General features: G+C 49.4%; 1 non-coding gene across 2 annotated transcripts; it reads left to right on the top strand.

Annotated features, from left to right (window-relative positions):
• The first annotated feature begins 10462 nt into the window (after positions 1-10462).
• Positions 10463-13036, top strand: LOC100194051 (uncharacterized). 2 transcript variants are annotated; one of them, XR_563664.4, is made up of 5 exons: positions 10493-10881; positions 11035-11651; positions 11744-11848; positions 12526-12627; positions 12713-13036. It is a non-coding gene; the product is annotated as an uncharacterized protein (transcript). The 2 variants fall into 2 exon arrangements; XR_563663.4 differs by having other exon boundaries at positions 10463-11651.
• Positions 13037-13322: the final 286 nt, after the last annotated feature.

Below are 13322 nucleotides of genomic sequence, written 5' to 3'. Positions count from 1 at the left end.
CCTACTTGCCAAATTTCACGCCAATCCGAGATCCCGGGCTTAAATTTCACCAAAATTCCCGTTTTGCGCGATCGTTTCCGAGCCGAGTGCCCAAAACCCTATTTCTTCGCCAAAATTCAAACCAAGCACACACTTCACTCATATTCACCTATATAAACCCATTCGTGAAGTATCGGCTCAATCCCATATCGTTTCGTGCCTCAATTCGAATTCCAATCATCCTATGTCACTATTTGTCTGTCAAACGCCGTTTTCACGTCGTTTGACTTCTTGATCGTCCTGTCTCGTGCCATATCTCTCTGTGTATGTATTTATTCACATTTCAAATGCTTATGACTATGTGACTAATACGTGCTCACCTCTTCTGTCATTTCAGTGACCTTGTGTGACCGTGTGCCGTCTCCCGTCCTGCCTGGATCGTCACCTCTCGTGTGACCTTTCCAGACTTTAGTTCAGGATGCCGCGCACAAAGAATGCGTCGGCATCAGGGGGTGGCGACGATGAGGACCCTCGTCGCCCCTTCAGGCAGGTGAAGGGCAAGACTGTGTATCTGGAGCAGCAGGAAGGCCGCAAGAAGCGGCGTTCGGACAGAGAGGCTCGTGCAGCAGCAGCTGCACAGGCAGCACTTGGAGATCAGCCAGATGTTCCATCAGATCAGATTGCTTTCCGTGCTCGTCGTCTCGCCTCCCGGTCTCGCTCCTCCACTCACACCTCCGCTTCCACTCCGCCACCCACTCTGCCTGCTCCAGTCACTCCTATTGCTCCATCCACCTCCACCGCCATACCCACTACCAGCACTACGCCAGCTTCCACTGCTTCCCCTGCCCCCGCTCCCGCTTCAGCTCCACCTGTCCCTCCTCCTCGCTTCCGGGAGCGTGATGAGACTGAGGTCCGTCCCCTGGTTTCGGATCCTCGTCTATTTGATCTTCAGCGTGCTACTGCAGCCCGGGTACGTCGGTTCAGGTACGTACCCGTGGAGTCTTGGCTGCCAGCTCAGAGAGACCCAGCAGCAGGAGTTCTTTTCAGCACACGGATTCAGGAGTCATTCTTCAGGGCTCAGATGTCTGCTCAGATTGCGCTGCGAGTGCACCGCCTATTGGATCTTCCAGCTTTCTTGCTTGCAGCCGGTGCTGAGTCTGAGGCGCATCTCACCTATTTGCCAGGCCTTCTGTCCTTTCTGACTATCAGCGGCAGATATGTTGAGGAGTGGGTCCGCGTCTTCTATGCCTCTGTTTGGATTGACCCGGATCATCATTGGATGAGATTCCGCTTTGAGCGCGAGGATGTCACGATCACTGCCAGTCAGATCCGACAGCTATTTGGATTCCCTGAGTCGACTACTCGCCTTCACAGTCCCTGCTACGGCACTTCAGATCCTCCACGTCGCCCTCACGGCGGTGTGGCTCCAGGGACAGCTCACGTCGCGGCTCTGTTCCGCCCGCCTTTCACAGATGGGTCGCGACGTTCTCCAGCAGACTTCACTACTACAGCGAAGTACTTATATGAGCTCGTCAGACGGACACTCCTGCCTAGGATGGGATACAGGGAGGCTACCACTCATATTCAGCTTTGGCTCCTTGGTGCCCTGGTATCCCACTCTGAGTTTGATGTTGTGGACTTTCTGATCTGTGAGATTGAGGACACCGTTCTGGATGGGATTCGTGCTCGTCGGCAGCTACCCTATGCTCACTACTTATGCCACATCTTTGCGCAGCTAATCCAGCCACCTCGTTTTCAGAGCACCCTTGAGGCCTCACGCCTTGTGTTTGGATCTTATCGTCCTGCTCCTGAGATTCCAGTGCCAGCTTATGCTCCTGTGTTTGACACTCAGGCCGAGGATGCAGCACTTCGACAGTTTGACACCCAGGGTACAGCAGCTGATGATGATGATGATGATGATTTTGGGATTCCTCCTCCGCCTCCTATGCCTCCACGCTCACATGATCATGAGGCTGGGAGCTCTAGTGCTGCCCCTGCTACTCCTCAGGCTATGGACCCTGCTCTTGCTTCGATTCTCCAGACTCTCACTCAGCAGCAGGCTCACCTGGCAGCCGAGCAGACCCGTTTATCAGATAGGATGCTCTCCATGTTTCAGAACATGCAGGACAGGTAGGATGCACTTCAGCAGCAGCTTATTCAGGATAGGGCAGAGAATAGGGCATTCATGGCCCTCATGCTTCAGCATTCTGGTATCTCAGCACCTCCGGTTCAGTCTGCTCCGCCTTCTTCGCTTCACGCTCCAGTGGTGCCTTCGATCTTGTCTGCACCCCCTGCTGTTACCTCTCTGCTCCGGCCGGTCACCTTGGCGTTCACTTCTCCGGTTCTCAGCTCTGTCTGCCCGCAGCCGCCAGTGCCACCAGCATCTGCTGTTACCACTACCGCTGTGGCAGTATCTGTGACCGCTCCTGCTCCGGTAGCTCCTGCAGCGCGGCCTGCGTCCGAGTCAGTACCAGCTCCAGCTTCTACCGCAGATCCTGGATCCGAGACTGACTCTGACCCTCCGTCGGCGTTCGCTCTGCTACCTCGACCTCGACCGGATGCGCCCCCGCCGCCTCCTCCTGCATCATGTGTTTAGGTTCAGGTCCCTTTTGGTGTTTGACGCCAAAGGGGGAGAGATATGAGTTGTGAGAGCTAGGGGGAGTTAGAGAGTTAGTAGAGAGTCAGTGTCCTTTTGATGTAATATTTGTGCCTGCTACTCTCTGTACTAGCTTTATGTTTTTGGCTCACAAACTCGTCATATACTCTCGTTGCTTATGGTTGACTGTGTGTATTACGTTTTCACCTTATATCATATCACCAGTCTTCTAGCTCTTGTTTCATTAATTTACTTTCTCTTTTATATGAACAAGAATCTTATGATGTGTATGCGCTCACTCTTATTATTATGGTACACATTCTTTCTGTCAAAGATTACTGAGTATAACTAACAATTCTTTCTATTGACAGAATCTTCAAAACAAACTACTCTCACAAAACTTGTAGGGTTGTCATCAATCACCAAAAAGGGGGAGATTGAAAGCATCTAGGCCCCTGGTTGGTTTTAGTGATTAATGACAACATATTATTATATGTGACTAACGTGTGTTTTGCAGAGACAAATGGTAAGTTAGGTCGCATGACAGGAAGAAGTACTACAACGGTGAAAACAATCCCGGAGATAAGAACTCGAAGCGACGGCTAAAACGACGAAACAAAAGGTGAAGGTCTACGGAGTCCGAGTGTCAAGGAGATGTGGACACTCGCGATTTAGTTAGGCCTTTTATTCTCTTTTAGCCGTACTATAAAGAGGGGTTGTCGATGAGTAGTTTGACCAAGAGAGTTCTAGTGTAGTGTTGGTGCACAATCACACTCATCTACAGTGCTAGGTGTCACTCTAGAACTCACACAAAAGTTAGAACGAAAACCGATTTGAAAATCAGCTGAAAAACAAGATTTAGTGTTTCTGGCTTAGGGGCACCGGACTGTTCGGTGTGCACCGGACTGTCCGGTGCACCCTCTGCCAGGTGGGGCCAGGCTGGTCCTCGGCAGTGTCTTTACCTTCCCAGAAACCCGAGAGCGCAGAGTTTGAAGTTGAATTTTAGTGGCACACTGGACACCGCACCGGACTGTCCGGTGTGCACCGGACAGTGAACTGTTCACTGTCCGGTGCGCCATGAGTCCAACGGCTAGCTGTCAGAACTAGCCGTTGGAAGTGACCGTTGGCGCACCGGTGGCGCACCGGACTGTCCGGTGCGCCATCGCACAGCACATTGCCTGTAACGGCTAGTTGGTGGGTGAGGGCTATTTATACCCCCTCCACCCACCATATTCAATGTCTTGCACTCCACATTTATTCCAGCACCTTGGTAGAGTATTGCAAGCACCAAAAGCCTAGTGAGGAGATTAGAGAATCATAATCCGCGCTTGTTCCTCATTAGCGCTAGTGAGAGCCACCTAGAGCACACACCACTTGCATTAGGCTTCTCTTGGTCAAGCGAAAGTCTATGGCTTGTTACTCTTGGTGATCGGCATCACCTAGACGGCTTGGTGGCGTTGGGAGCTCGGTGATCACCGTGAAGATCTTGTTGGTGACCCGACTCAAGTTTGTAAGCGGTCTCGAGGGATCCACCGCGCCGGAGTGGCAAAGGATCATCTCGTAGTGAGCACTTGGTTCTTGCGAGGACCAAGGGGGAGCGATACCCTTGCACGGGTGCTCCAACGAGGACTAGTGGAGAGTGCCGACTCTTCGATACCTCGGGAAAAATTGGAGGAGTCTTCTAAACTTTGCTTTACATTCCGCACTTAATTCAAGCACTTTACATTGTGTATTTGTTTAGCAAGTATTTGAAGTATTATCTTAGCTTTGTTATATTTCTAGTATTATATTCTTAGTGCTAGTTGTTGGGATGAAGTTGGGCTCTTGTTTAGCTCTTGCTTAGGTTTTAATTAGTGTTGATTTTTAGAAAAGCCCAATTCACCCCCCTCTTGGGCATCGTGATCCTTTCACAACCCTAACCAAATCGCCGCACCGACCGACCAAATCGCAGGAGCATTTAATGCAAAGGCAGCCTGAAGCCTTTATCCTGACGTGTGCCCTTCAGCCGACAGAGCCGAAGTGATCGCCGTCACTTCGCCGCTCCACTGACTGGCCTGACAGAAAGACAGCACCGCCTGCACCGCTCCGACTGCGGTGCCACTTGACAGACTAAGGCTGACAGGCAGTCAGGCCCGGCCGTAGGCACCATAGGAAACTCCGCTCCGCCCGACCCAGGGCTCGGACTCGGGCTAAGTCCCGGAAGACGACGAACTCCGCTCCGCCCGACCCAGGGCTCGGATTCGGGCTAAGTCCCGGAAGACGACTTACTCCGCTCCGCCCGACCCAGGGCTCGGACTCGGGCTAAGTCCCGGAAGACGACGAACTCCGCTTCGCCCGACCCAGGGCTCGGACTCGGGCTAAGTCCCGGAAGACGACGAACTCCGCTCCGCCCGACCCAGGGCTCGGACTCGGGCTAAGTCCCGGAAGACGACGAACTCCGCTCCGCCCGACCCAGGGCTCGGACTCGGGCTCAGTCCCGGAAGACGACGAACTCCGCTCCGCCCGACCCAGGGCTCGGACTCGGGCTCAGCCCCAGAAGACGACGAACTCCGCTTCGCCCGACCCCAGGGCTCAGACTCCGCCCTGGCCTCAGCCTACGGTCTCCGCCTCGCCCGACCCAGGGGCTCGGACTCGACCTCGGCCACGGAAGACAGACTCGACCTCGGCTTCGGAGGAGCTTCCACATCGCCCAACCTAGGGCGTAGACCGGCCACGTCAACAGGAGGCACCATCATCACCCTACCCCGAGCTGACTCGGGCCACGGGGAACAAGACCGGCGTCCCATCTGGCTCGCTCCACCAGATAGCCAATGATGGCGCCCCGCATACTCTGTGACGACGGCGGCTCTCAGCCCCCTTACGGAAGCAAGAGGACGTCAGCAAGGACTCAACAGCTCCGACAGTTGTCCCTCCGCCAGGATTCAGCGCTCCTCCGACGGCCACGACATCACACCAGCAGGGTGCCAAAATCTCTTCGGCTGCCACAACGGCATGTACTTAGGGCGCTAGCTCTCCCCCGCTAGACACGTAGCACTCTGCTACACCCCCATTGTACACCTGGATCCTCTCCTTGCGCCTATAAAAGGAAGGACCAGGGCCCTCTTAGAGAGGGTTGGCCGCGCGGGGACAAGGACGAGACAGGCGCTCGCGTGAGGCCGCTCGCTCCCTCTCCCGCGTGGACGCTTGTAACCCCCTACTGCAAACGCACCCGACCTGGGCGCGGGACGAACACGAAGGCCGCGGGATTTCCACCTCTCTCACGCCCATCTCCGGCCACCTCACTTCCCCCCTTCGCGCTCGGCCTCGCGTCAACCCATCTGGGCTGGGGCACGCGACGACATTCACTCGTCGGCTTAGGGACCCCCCGGTCTCGGAACGCCGACAGTTGGCGCGCCAGGTAGGGGCCTGCTGCGTGTTGACGAACGGCTTCCCGTCAAGCTCCAGATGGGCAGTCTCCAGCAACATCTCCAACCCGGGACGGTGCTTCGTTTCGGGAGTCTTGAGTTCATGTCCCTCGACGGCAGCTACGACATGATACTCTTTCCACCGCCGGGCGACAGCGACAATGGCGGCCGACAGCCCGCCCGCCGGCGGCGGAATCGACGACATCTTCCCCGCGTGGTGGAAGAACAACATTCGAGCTCACCCCGCCCTCTTCCTGTCACACCCGGTTTTAAGGAACAAAGCCGGGTGCATCTCATACATGCGCCAAGAAGACAACATATACAATAACAGAGTGTATAGAGATAAATGTCATAAAACATCAGAGTATTTATTACATAGCGGAAGACTTAATACAAAATAAAAGAATAAACATAAAACGAACTAAGGATCGTTGGCGCCAATGTCAACTGAGAAACGCCACCTAGATCAGATCATACTCCTCGCCTTGTGGCTCCTCTTGAACCACCTGTTCTTCTCCTTTGGGGGGGTGTGAGACAGCAAGAGTGAGCTCACATACGTTCATCGTTCAACAAGTTGTGGGGAATAATGTGGCATAAACTCACCAAAGGTGGGAGTTCATGAAGTGTAAGGCTGATCAATGAAATAAAGGCTGAAGCTGAGCATTGCTTTTATAAGTTGGTCAAAATTTTATTAGCAGTTACTAAGTGTAAGTAAATACCAAACCTTAGAAATAATAAATAAAAGTAATAATAAAATAATCCCAAATGCAATGATATGACAGATTAAGTTTAAGTTCCATAAATTAATTATGTGAGTGTCCGAGCCGCTCATGACCGTGAGCACGGCTAGTATACCAGTTTTACACTCTGCAGAGGTTGCGCATCTTTACCCACAAGTCGTGTTACCCATTTGCCACGGAGTTGATCAGACTCCATACACCTCTACCAAGGAAGCGAGGCAGGGTACCACTACGAGGCCTTTACAAAGTTCCACTAGCTTCAGACTACCCGCTACAGTTTATAGGAAGCTCCAGTGCAGGGTTCTTGCCTGACCGCCATCGCAGCAAAATCAACCCAAGGACCCCCCCCCTACACTGACCACTCCCCTACTTCCCTTGCCCCTTTCGGGTAAGGTAGCCCTCCACTAGCTTTCCTAGTTAATCAGCCAAGGGCGTCCCATTATACCCTTGTGGTAGCACTGTTTTCCCGGGTGGTTCTCCATGTTCCCATTAACATAATGATCTTATCATGAACATAAAATAATGAACAGATAATAACAAGTGTAAAAATGAGTGATGAATATCTCTATACCCAAATCCACATAAAGCAATATCATGTACTACCCAAAAATTTAGTAGTAAAACCAGTGGTGAAACAAGGTATAAAGATAGTCAAATCTAGGGTAACCTATTGGGTCCCAGCAAAATTAACCTATGCAGATCATTATGATTAATAAGAACATGAATGGGTAAAAGAAGTGATCAAGGGCACAACTTGCCTTCAACGAGCTCCTGCTCAGCAGTCTCTACCAGCTGAACCTCAGAATCCTCAGTAGCTTGCTCGTCTACTCGCATCAACACAATACATACATAGTATAGCAAAAATTAACATCACACCAAGCATGTAAACAAAGTACACAATAATAATCTAGACATTAAAATAAGATCATAGGAACTGGAATTATTAATTTTGGAGTTATAGATTTTAAGTTATGAATTTTCCAAGGTTTTGTGTATTTAGTGCAAGATTAAGTACTAGATAAATTTTAATGTGTCTTTTATGTCAAAACAGAGGCATTAAGGGTTAGACAATAATATTATAAAAATTTTGGAACTGGAATGGATCAATTTGGATTTCATATGCATTTTCTATGAATTAAACAAGTTCTAGGAATTATTTTTGTATTAAAAATACATTTACTAATTCATTTATACATTTTAAACGGGCTCTGGATCGGGCGTCAATTCCTGGAAAACTCAGGGGCTAACCCGCAAGATCTCCAAGACACAGCGCGCCACTGGTCTGGACTGCGGGTTTAATTCTAAAAAACAGAGGGGCTCTTTTGAAAGACGCGCTGGCCGAAGGGGTATGGGTGCTTTCTGGCCGTCTGATCTGATTCCAGCGCGTAGGATTAAATCTTGCCGACTGCGAGGCGGTACGCAACATCGTCCACCGGATCTAGATCCTATGGCCACGATTTAATGAAGCCTAGAACGAGTAACACCATCTGATCCCAATCGAACGGTCAGGACACGCCAGATCGTAACGGTATGCCCGATTAAATCAAGACCGTCCACCCAAGATCCCACGGTTCTCACTACCTCAACCCTGCATCTAATCATGACCGCTAAGCATGAAATCAACGGCTCCAGGTTCATCTCCTAACCAGCGGACACAACCCGGCGGCGCAGACCGACCGCGGCGGCGCCATCACCGGACCCCGCGCAATTCCGCCACTGCAGTGCCCTAATTCTAGTTCTGACACCCGCAAAATGGGATTAGCACGACGGCGAACACGAAGGGGGTGAATATTACCTGAAATCGGGCGCGCAGACAGGTTGCTCACGTGTTGGGGCGGCTCGGCGGTGCTCTCACTACTCCGGCGAGGGATTCAGTCGACGACCAAGGCTTTCTCGGCCCCAATCCGCCACAGACACGATCCACGAGCCCAAGCGAATCACCCCGACCTCCTGCCAGCACCGGAACAGCGGCGAAGGGACGAGTCGGCGGCGGCGGATTCACTCCTCTGTGCACACTCTCGCTCACGGCGCTAGTGGTCGATGGCTATCACGGAGGTGGAAGAGGAGTCGTCTAGGGTTTGCGGCGCATCTTATAGAGGCGAGGTGGAGAAGGATTTGACCCCGAGTCCGTTCCCAGCTTCAACGGCGAACCCGCCATACGCGTAACGGAGCTTGCCCGAGTCAAGCGGCGAAAGAGGGGGAAGACCCCGACAGCGTGGGCCCCGCGTGGGAGTGGAAGGTGGAGTAAGCTGAGCAGCGGGCCCGCGATGTCAGCGATCGAGCACCAGGCGAGCGCGCGGTTAGAGAGGCTGCAAGTGGGACCCGCAGGTCAGCGTGCGCGCGAGCGTGGGGAAAGACACGGCATGGTCCGCGCGGGTGAAAAAGCGTATTGGGCCGAATACGAGTTCAGGGCCCAGTTAGGCTAGGTTTTCTTTATTCTTTTCTTTTCCATTTCTTTTTTCTCCATTTTCAAATCCAATTTGAATTCAAGTTTAAATTCAAACTTTGTGAATAACTTGTCCTCAGTTTGAATTGTATAGTTTAATAATATAAGCGTGAAGGGTGTTTATTCTGATTTTTATTTTATTTTATGTAGTATTTTTCTCAGTTCTTCCCTTCTCTTAATTCAAACCCTAATTCTCAATTTAGGATTCAAGCTTTCTAGTAATTATTATCTTATTATCATTAACATTATTATTTCATTTAATGCACAAACATATAACTCCAGCATGATGCAATTTTTCTTTTATTTTGGTATTATTGGTTTTAATTAATCACTCTCAATTATATGTGTGCTCTTTTTATGATGCAAATATGGAACATAAAATGAGGAAATCCTCTATGTATTTCTTGTACACAATTTTGAGTATTACAAATCCTACCCCCCTTAAAAATAATCTCGTCCTCGAGATTTAGGAAGATCTAGGGAAAAGGTGGGGAAAATCTATACGAAGCTCTTCTTCTCGCTCCCAAGTAGCTTCATCCTCACCATGGTGACTCCATTGTACCTTGCACATCTTAATCACCTTATTTCTTGTAACTCGAGTCAAAGTGTCCAAAATCTTGATAGGGTACTCCGCATAAGTCAGGTCATCTTGAACACTAAGGTCCTCCATTGGTAACTGCTCCTCAGGTACCCTGAGGCACTTCTTTAGCTGGGACACATGAAACACATCATGTACATCACTACACCAAAATCATACACTTCCTACGGTTTTTTAACTTCCTACAGCTTTTATAACAAACCGTAGGAAATAAATAACTTCCGAGAGGCAACTGGTAGCTCTAGGAAATAAACATAACTTCCTACGGTATTTTATAAAAGCTGTCGGAAGTTAGCTTTCACATGCTGACCTGTGTGTTCGCTCAAACGAGCCGCTAACTTCCTAGAGGCAGCCGTAGGAAGTTAGCTGTCCATGCTAACTTCCTATGGCTAACTCTAGGAAGTTAGCTGCCCAGCTAACTTCCTACGACCTCCTCTAGGAAGTTAGGTTTCCGCTGTTGACCAGTCAAATGAAAAGCTAACTTCCTATGGCTGGCTCTAGGAAGTTAGCTGCCCAACTAACTTCCTACGGCCTCCTTTAGGAAGTTAGGTTTCAGCTGTTGACCAGTCAAATGAAAAGCTAACTTCCTACGGCTGGCTCTAGGAAGTTACTTAACTTCCTAGAGTAAATGTACAAACTCTAGGAAGTTACGTAACTTCCTACGACTTTACTCTAGGAAGTTATTTTTTATTTTAAACCTCCCCTCGACCTTATCTCTTCTCTCACCTTTCTCAACCCCATCTCTCTCTCGCGTCTATCTCCTCCCTTAGTGCCGCCCGCCATCATCGCCCCCGCCGCACCCGCCCACGCCGCGCCCGCTCCCGGCCTCGGCCCCGTCCGCCGTGGAGGCCCCCGCCGCGCCCGCCCCCGGCACTAGCCCCGTCCGCCATGGAAGCCCCCGCCGTACCCACCCCTGGCCCCGTCCGCCATGGACGCCCGTGCCCGCCCCCGGCCTCGTCCGCCATGGACGCCCCCGCACTGGCCGCATCCGCCATGGAAGCCCTCGCCGCGCCCGCCCCTGGCCCCGACCCCGTCCGCCGTGGAGTGGATTTGGAATTTGACCCCGCTGTCGTGCTCGCACGTACATGATGCCTCTAAACCAGAGCCATCTGCTGCAGGTATGGTGTACATTTCTGCCCCCGCCAGTGAACTCTACGATTTTCTGTATCGAAATTTGTTCGAGTCTCTGGAGCGTGAATCATGTGTTCTTTTCCGGCTTACCATGGTGCCTGTGTTGTTCAGGAGGAGTGCTGAATTTCTTTTGATTGCAGGGGGAAATGAACGAACCGATCAACAACCCTCATTTGATTAGTACTTCATTCAATCTATTATTACTGTTACTGAGTTCAGGACTCAGGTAGCAGTCGATGCCACATTGTTAGATTGCGATCTGCAAAAACGCTACTGATTCATAAATAAAATCGACCCAGCATGTACACACGCACAGCTTCAGGCTGGTCCAAGCAAAAACTGCATTCATGTTTTTGCTTGTACACTGCACCGTACTCATATTGGTTTTAGCAGTAAGAGCGTGCTTATGGGTGCAAAATGTCATAGTGAAAGATGTTTTATTGCATTGCATTTAGTTAATAACATGTCATTCAAAGTTTTGTGGTAAAATTTCTTCTGACCTGGATATGGCGCGGAAAATTTGAACGGTCCTATGGGAGAATTATACCAGAAAAGAGAAGGGTATGCGTTACTAGTAGCTTCCCCCAAACTGCTGGCGCTATGATCAAAATGTGCTTTCCCAATTTAGCCACTGCATGTTGCCTCATAATTTCTAGTTTTTCGATATCTGACAATGCCCTGACCGCCGCGGAATGTCACGCCACCGGACACCGACATCTACTCCATTCCGAGGGTTCTTGCCCCGATGCCGTAGAAGGTGGGAACACACGTTTCAGCTATTTCGCATGTCAGTTCAGATGAATGTGAAATGTCATGATGTGTGATTCTTGTTTCTCTTGTTGGGATTAGTACGCGAGGTGCACGAAGAAAAACTTTGGCCGTTACCACGTGAGCGAGCCACCAGTTGAGCATTTGCGCGATTCACTGTACAAGACAGAGAGGGATGTCATGAAGGTATGCTGGGATCTTCTTTTTTTCCTGATCTCTTGACTCCCCCTATTTTGCTTCTCCCTGCTAAATGTCAAGATGGAATCTACTTTGCAAGTTACTACCCCTATCTAGCACTTACGTGTAGGCTACTGTGCTTGTGTGAAGTTGATTTAGTCAAGCATCTTATAAAGCATTTCGTAGAGCTTTGAGTTCATCATCATGAAGCAGTTTATTTTCAGAATTTTTCTATTGTTTGTTGTCCTAGTTTTGTAAATTCTGTAGACCCTAAAACAGGAATATTCAAACAGTGAAGCACCCTCTTAGATCAGAGAAACAAGACACATTGCAGTCTATGTTAAGGGTGTGGCACTATAACAACATTATATTGGGCGAGCCAGCCTGCACCGTAGTGAGAATTTACTAGTAAATAATCCCAGATTTCATGTATCTTTGTTTGTCTGAAGGCCCTAGGTCTCATTTTGTTCCAAAATGTCCCAGTCAGCTGAAATAGAAATATCCACCTATGCTTCTGTATTACCCTACTTTGATAGCTTCTGTTAAGGTCAGTTTAAATTTGATACTGCCCTGGAAGGTGAGCTACGACTGTTAATGCATACTCCCTCCGGTGTCCTATTAGTTGTAGTTTTGGACCATATTTGAGTCAAACTTATAAAACTTTGATGTACTATGCTCGAATCCAGGTGATTAGTCCAGCTATGTTTGGTAGTGAAGGGCGATGTCCAGAGAGTAAGAATGAGGCGACACAGTATGGACTCGATATGACTGAGCAATAATATCTTGAGGTAATTGATGATTTTGCTTGTGTTGAAAAAATTTCCATTGCTTCTAGATATTACAGTTACTTATAAATGAATTATGTTCATGCAGCATTCGATTCCATGGATAGCTGCCAATGATGTTGTACATTTATATTAGACCCCTCCAGCTACCTTGTCGATGCATGAACAAGAAGACAGGTTAGACTTTGTTGAAACCCTCTTCACTAGTGGAGGTATCGACCATCACTCGTCATTGTAACCCGATGGTGATCGACGACCATGAGCTTCCATGTTATTGCGTTCTGATACTTGAGACTTTTATTATGACTATGTATAAGATATTTTCTCTTATTAGTACTGGATGATGAGATGTGTCTTATTATGACTATGGATGAGACTTTTGTGATGTAATTGATGAGACTATGGATGAGACTTTTGTGATGTAATTGATGAGACTATGGATTTAAATATTGTGATGTGATTGTGTGTGAGATGTTTTATGTGAAAATATGTTATGCTATATAGCTGTTGATATATTTGTTATGTTGTGGAATGTGGTGTAAAATAAAAATAAACAGCATTTGTAATGCTGGTCAAATTAACTTCCTAGAGGCTTATTGGGCCGTAGGAAGTTAGCTAGCTAACTTCCTAAGGGCTACAGTCAGCCGTAGGAAGTTAGTCGTAGGAAGTTAGTCAGCTGACGGCGCTGACGGCGTGAA

The sequence above is a fragment of the Zea mays genome, chromosome 3 (genome assembly GCF_902167145.1).
Source record: "Zea mays cultivar B73 chromosome 3, Zm-B73-REFERENCE-NAM-5.0, whole genome shotgun sequence".
NCBI classification, from domain to species: Eukaryota; Viridiplantae; Streptophyta; class Magnoliopsida; order Poales; family Poaceae; genus Zea; species Zea mays.
The sequence above is the reverse complement of the archived record's forward strand: the minus strand, read 5'-3'. Positions and strand labels throughout refer to the sequence as shown.